This window comes from Enhydra lutris, unplaced genomic scaffold (genome assembly GCF_002288905.1).
Source record: "Enhydra lutris kenyoni isolate GAN:26980312 unplaced genomic scaffold, ASM228890v2 scaffoldscaffold487, whole genome shotgun sequence".
In the NCBI taxonomy this organism is placed as follows: domain Eukaryota; kingdom Metazoa; phylum Chordata; class Mammalia; order Carnivora; family Mustelidae; genus Enhydra; species Enhydra lutris.
Genome location: NW_019154571.1, coordinates 9,887 through 16,876, shown reverse-complemented (window position 1 = coordinate 16,876; position 6,990 = coordinate 9,887). Strand labels below are relative to the sequence as shown.

The following is a 6,990-nucleotide window of genomic DNA, read 5'->3' as shown; positions in this document are numbered from 1 at the left end:
ATTTTCTCTAAGGATTCTGCTTCAGCCCAGTGATGGTCCATCATGTCTACAGGGAGGACCAGGAGACTCTCCTGGGAGTGGGAGGGTCTCCATAATCTGAGAGCTCTTCCATTGCTTTGAGAGTCTTGGGAAAATCTCCCTATTTCTGAGGGTCTCTATGCTGAGTCTCTTCTATGTTTTGCATCACACATTTGCTTCATGTGAGAAAGTGTGCCTGAGTTGTGGTGGGCATGCTGGGGATTGGTGCGGAAATCCCCGGAACACTGGGGATAGACACCACCTGGTTTCTGGCTTATGTTTTCCAATGTTATGGAGGCTTTAATCTTAAACATATAAAACTGAGACTCAGTCAGTTCATAGGGTAACAAAGCAGTTCCCTAAGATTAGACAATATAATTCTTTATTTCACTTCAAACGTTCAAATGTTCATTTCTCTTTGTACAAAGGAGAAGTTTCGTTCCATGTGTTCCATTCCCCAGTGGTGAACTAATGTAATGTCTCTATTTGTTTGCTAGATTTCCTACACAAATTAATGTTATAGGGGATTCAGAACTTGTAGAACCCATAACCTGAAATAGAGTCTCAATTCTTAGCCTATTAGTAATTGCATCATTTTATAATTTTGTTTCATAATATGAGGTTCCTGTGACTTTGTCATATGTTTTCACTTTCTTATTAGTTGTCTGTGAGACTCATCTCTACTTATAAGATCAAAAGTCCTGATATGACATGCGCATGTAGTTTATAAGAAGTGATGTAGATAGTAAATTTCCCACATTGAAAAAAATGTTCTGTTCATAAATGGAATTTTAGTTCAGGGAAAATTAATCGTAAGGCTTTTTTTTTTAAATTTTAAGATTTTATTTATTATTTATTTGACAAAGATCACAAGTAGGCAGAGAAGCAGCAGAGAGAGAGGAAGGGAAACAGGCTCCTTGCTGAGCAAAGAGCCCCATGTGGGGTTTGGTCCCAGGGATCCTGGGATCATGACCTGGGCTGCAAGTAGAGAGAGGCTTTAGCCCACTGAGCCACCCTCGCGCCCCAATCCTAAGGCTTTTTATTTTTTTTTTTAACTATTTTACTCAGAATGTATCTGGATTTAATCCCTAGTGTTCTTATAAAATGATGGTCTGCATATTTTACAACTGTGATGGCGTTTGCTTACATAGAAAGGGAAGTTACTTGCTTCTCTGCTTCGCTCTAAAGAATTGTTTATAACCTTGAATTCTGTGTAAGAAGAGGAGTATATCAGTAGCAGATTACATATTTTGATGTCACTTAAGTCCTTATTCATAATATTTTTCATTACACCTCTTCATATTTGATTTTAATGGAGATTCCTTATAGTTTTACTGTGAGTGAACATAAGCCAAAATTGAAAATGCCTTTTTCTATGGATATACAGAATTAAAATTATAGTTCTATAGAAGGTTGCCTTTAAAATCATTCATATATTTTATTCTGTAGATTTTTTTAGTTAAAATTGGGCTTATTTTGGTTTTGCATATTCCATAATAATGTGCTTCCTTTTGTATGGGACTTTCCACAACATTAGTTAGTTGTGTTTTTTTTTTTTAATGTATTTTTTTTTTTAGATTTTTTTTTTTTTTTATTTGACAGACAGATCACAAGTAGGCAGAGAGGCAGTAAGAGAGAGAGAGGAGAAGGAGGCAGGCTCTCTGCTGAGCAGAGAGCCCAATGCGGGACTTGATCCCAGGACCCTGAGATCATGACCTGAGCCGAAGGCAGAGGATTTAACCACTGAGCCACCCAGGTGCCCTTAATGTATATTTTTTTAAGAGAAAGACAGTTTTCAACACTTTTGAACAATGCGAATGTAACTCAAATATGAATCAGGCTTATGCCCTTTCCAAATAATATTATGTTTGTATTGTCTATGTAAATATTACCCATATGTTGTTTGTAACTCATATTATGTATTTCTGGTGGTTATGAATATTCTAGCATATCTAGGTGAGTTGTTATAATACTAGCATTAATTTCTACATCTATATTATTGAATTTATATTCTCTTTGCATGAGAATCACTTTCGGGGTAATCAAAAGTAATTCTTACATTTCTTTTTTTTTTTTTTTTTTTTTTTNNNNTTTTATTTATTTATTAGAGAGAGAGAGAGAGCGAGAGCGAGCATGAGCACAGGCAGACAGAGTGGTAGGCAGAGGCAGATGGAGAAGCAAGCTCCCCGCTGAGCAAGGAGCCCGATGTGGGACTCGATCCCAGGACGCTGGGATCATGACCCGAGCCGAAGGCAGCCGCTTAACCAACTGAGCCACCCAGGCGTCCCAATTCTTACATTTCTTTTAAAGATTTTATTTATTTGACAAAGAGAGATCACAAGTAGGCAGAGAGGCAGAGAGAGAGAGAGAGGAGGAAGCAGGCTCCCTGCTGAGCAGAGAGCCCGATGCGGGCTCAATCCCAAGACCCTGGGATCATGACTTGAGCCGAAGGCAGAGGCTTAACCCACTGAGCCACCCAGGCACCCTGAAGCCTTTAGTTTTTCATGTCAACCCTCTGCCCCCTTTCACTCTCCTTTCTTTATGGGGTCCCCTTAATGTACATGTCGGTCCACTTAGAGGTCTCTAACGAGTCCCAGACCCTGTCTTTTTCGATATCTTTCTTTGATCTTCAAGACAAGGGTCTTTAGATTGTCTGATTCTTTCTTCTGCTTGAGCAAGTCTGTGGGTGAACCACTGGTGTGTTTTTAACTTCTGTCATCGTGTTCTTTAACTCCCTGTTGCTGCTTGGCTGATTGTTATACTTTGTCTCCTTGGGTTTACGTTTTGGTCATGACCTGTTTTCTGATCTCATTGAGTTACATACCTGTTTTCTCTTCCTTTCTCCATGCACATCTTTATGATGGTTAATTCTTTGTCATGCAAGTAAGAGTTCTTTATTAACTGAGGGTTCGTTTGTGGGATATCTTTTGTTCTCATGATGGGAACACATTTTTCTATTTCTTTTATCACCTTGTGATCTTTTGTTGACTTTTCATAATTAAAAAAAAAAGCCTCTGGGCCCAGGTTTATGGACTTGCTTTGTAGAAAAGAACACAGACAATAGTAATTATGGCATCTGTCACATAAATCTGGACATTTGTCATGTCTAAATTTTGAAGTTTCCCAGGTTACAAAGTGCAGTTTCTTCTTTATAGCCCATGATACCTTACTCTGTTTCCCTTCAGATTATCATCTGTCCATTGTTTGAAGAATATTCAACCTTTTGTCTGAGTAGCTACCACACTGCTTCTTCCAATCTTAGTTGGTCTTCTCTTTCAATCTGAACTTGATTTGGTTACAGATCTGTCAATTTTGATCTTTTTTTCCTGAAAACTAAATCCTCCTATTGATACTTTCCTATACTTGCTAAATTCTATTTTCTTCATTTCTGTTTTATGTTGAATTTCCTTTCTTCCAGGGGTGCCAGGATGTCTTGTGTTTAAGCCTTCCACATGACTTCCACTCGGGTCATGATCTCAGGGTCCTTGGACTGAATCCTGTTTCAGGCTCCCTGTTCAGCAAGGAATCGACTTGCCCCTCTCCTTGTGACCCTCACCTCACTCATGCTCTCCCTCTCTGTCTCTCTCTCTGTCTCAAATAAATCCTCAAAAATATTCCTTCCTTCTGCTGATTTTGGGCTTATATAATGGTACTTTTCATGATTATTTGATATAGAGGAGAGTGATTTGTGTTAGACCCTGACAATACTATAGACTTTTCTATGAAGCTGTGTGGTCAGTATGTTATGTGCAAATTGATGTGTCCACGGAGGAACAAAGTCCTGATGCTTCCTACTCTGCCATCTTGCTGATGTTCTCTGATTGATTTTATGGTTGCTATGTTAGACATCCTCAGTATATTCATCTGAAAGTAGTACTTAGATGAATTTACTTTTCTGTTTTTCCATATCTTTCAGCTGTATCTTCACAGGGCACCCTGAACTTCCTGCCACAGCCATGCAAAGAAGCTTCATTTCAAGATGTATCCATGGGTCGATATAAACATAGTGTCCTTGAGAAGTTGCATCTAATGATAGACTGGGATAATGATCGTAAAGGATATATCCAAATTGAGACTACTGCCCATAATAGTGAAAGATACAAAATACTTTGTAAAGCCTTCCTTTTTAAGTCCATTAGTTCTGCAAGGCAGGGTGTTTCTGTCAGCAGGAGCTCCACTCAAACACTCAAACGTCCATATTTATGGATGGAGAATGTGGAACATCTGGAAAGTTACCGAGTCTGTGCTGAACATAATGATTTGAACAATTTTGAAAATAGGATTGGATTGACCATTCATTCAAATATTTCTAAACTTCAGAGATTTCAACATGAAGAAACAACTGCTAAGTGGGATCCATTTGAGAGGTCCTTCACTAAAGACTCAACCCTTCAAAATTCCCAGAGCATTTTCAATGGAGAGGGAATTGCTCAAGGCAGTGAATCTGAGAAAAAAATTCATCCAGGCTCAAATGTTAATAAACATCTGAGGACTCATTTTGCAGAGAACCATTTCAAGCCTATTAAATGTGGGGAAGACTTTTCTCAAAGATCCATTCTTCTGTCTAACAGTATGCATATAAGAGAGAATCCTAATGAACGTGAAAGAGATTTTAACCAGTCCTCCAGTTCTGGTGATCATCCAAAAATTTATACGGGAAAAAACCCATCCAGATATAAGAAGCCTGGGAGCACGTTTAGTCAGTCATCAGGAACACATATACATAAGACAATCTGTAGTGGAGAGAAACCTTACAAAAGTAAAGAATACAGCACAGACTTTAAATTGCCATCGACCCTTACTCACCATCACAGAATTCATACTGGAGAGAAACCTTACCAATGTCAAGAATGTGGGAAGGCCTTTAAGCACAGCTCAAGTCTTACTCACCATCACAGAATTCATAATGGAGGGAAACCTTACCAATGTCAAGAATGTGGCAAGGCCTTTAACCGCAGCACAAGTTTTATTCAACATCACAGAATTCATACCGGAGAAAAACCTTACCAATGTCAAGAATGTGGGAAGGCCTTTAACCAGTCTTCACACCTTACTCAACATCACAGAATTCATACTGGAGAGAAACCTTACCAATGTCAAGAATGTGGCAAGGCCTTTAACTACAGCTCAAGTCTTACTCGACATCACAGAATTCATACTGGAGAGAAACCTTACCAATGTCAAGAATGTGGCAAGACCTTTAGCAATTCTTCACACCTTATTCAACATCACAGAATTCATACTGGAGAGAAACCTTTCCAATGTCAAGAATGTGGCAAGGCCTTTAACCGGATATCACGTCTTACTGAACATCACAGAATTCATACTGGAGAGAAACCTTACCAATGTGTAGAATGTAGCAAGGCCTTTAATGGGGAATCCAACCTTACTCGACATAACAGGATTCATACTGGAGAGAAACCTTACAAATGTGAAGAATGTGGCAAAGCCTTTAGGCAGCATTCAAAACTTACTCAACATTACAGAATTCATACTGGAGAGAAACCTTACAAATGTGAAGAATGTGGCAAGGCCTTTAGGCAGCAGTCAAACTTTATTGAACATCGCAGAATTCATTTTAGAGAGAAACCTTACAGATTTAAAGGGTGTGGGAAGGCCTTTACCCATCAGTCAGGCCTTACTACACATTACAGAGTTCATACTGAAGAGAAACCTTAGAAATATGTAGAATGTGGCAAGGCCTTTAACCAGATGTCACACCTTACTGAACATCACAGAATTCATACTGGAGAGAAAACTTACCAATGTGTAGAATGTAGCAAGGCCTTTAAGGGGGAATACAACCTTACTCAACATCACAGAATTCATACTGGAGAGAAACCTTACAAATGTGAAGAATGTGGCAAGGCCTTTAGGTGGCAGTCAAACCTTATTGAACATCACACAATGCATTTTAGAGAGAAACCTTACAAATGTAAAGAGTGTGGGAAGGTCTTTAAGCAGTGCTCAGTCCTTATTCACCATCACAGAATTCATACGCAAGAGAACACTTACAAATATAAAGAATGTGGAAAGGTCTTCAAGCAGCTCTCAGCCATTGCTCACCATCACGGAATTCATACTGGAGAGAAAACGTACAAATGTAAAGACTGTGGCAAGGACTTTAGCAGACATTCAAGCCGTAGTCAACACCACAAAATCCATACTGGAGAGAAGCCTTACAAATGTAAAGAATGTGGCAAGGCATTGAAGAGGGAATCCAACCTTACTCGACATCACAGAATTCATACTGAAGAGAAACGTTATAATTGTGAAGAATGTGGCAAGGCCTTTATGTTCCATTCAGGCCTTACTTGCCATCAGAGAATTCATGTGGTAAGAAACATTACAAATGTCAAGTATGTGGCAAGGCCCTTAAGTGGCATGCATCCCATTGTGTACATCACTTAAGTCATACTGGAGAGAAACCTTAGAAATGTAAAGGATGTGGCCAGGGCTTTATCCAGCAGTCACACCTTACACAACATCACAGAATTCCTCCTGGAACTAGTCCTAACAAATTTGAAGACTGAGAGAATTTGGGAGGACTGCTGTTCTAATTCCACATCAGAGAATTCAATTTGGAGAGTGATTATACACTCGTAATGAATGTGGCAAGACCTTTAGGCAATGCTAAACCCTTGTTCCTTATCCAAGTATGTAGTGGAGGTGATTTTACAAATACAGAAATTCAGCAAACCCTTTCCTGGTGCTCAAGCCTCTCCCAGCATTACAGAATTCATAGTAGAGAGAAACCTTGTAAAGAATGTGGTAAAGATTTTGGATTGCTCAACACTTAAGTCAGCATCCCAGAGTTCATACTGAGGAGAAATACTAGAAATGGAAAGAACATGGCAGGCCTCTGACTGGACGTCATAACTTGCTCAACATCATTGTTACCATCCAGGAGCAAAACTAATATGTAAAGACAATGGCCAAGCCTTTAACTAGAATTCAGTCCTTACTTGGTAT

General features: G+C 39.1%; 1 pseudogene; it reads left to right on the top strand.

Moving 5' to 3' along the window:
• The first annotated feature begins 4,590 nt into the window (after window positions 1-4,590).
• Window positions 4,591-6,737, top strand: LOC111140309 (annotated as a pseudogene).
• Window positions 6,738-6,990: the final 253 nt, after the last annotated feature.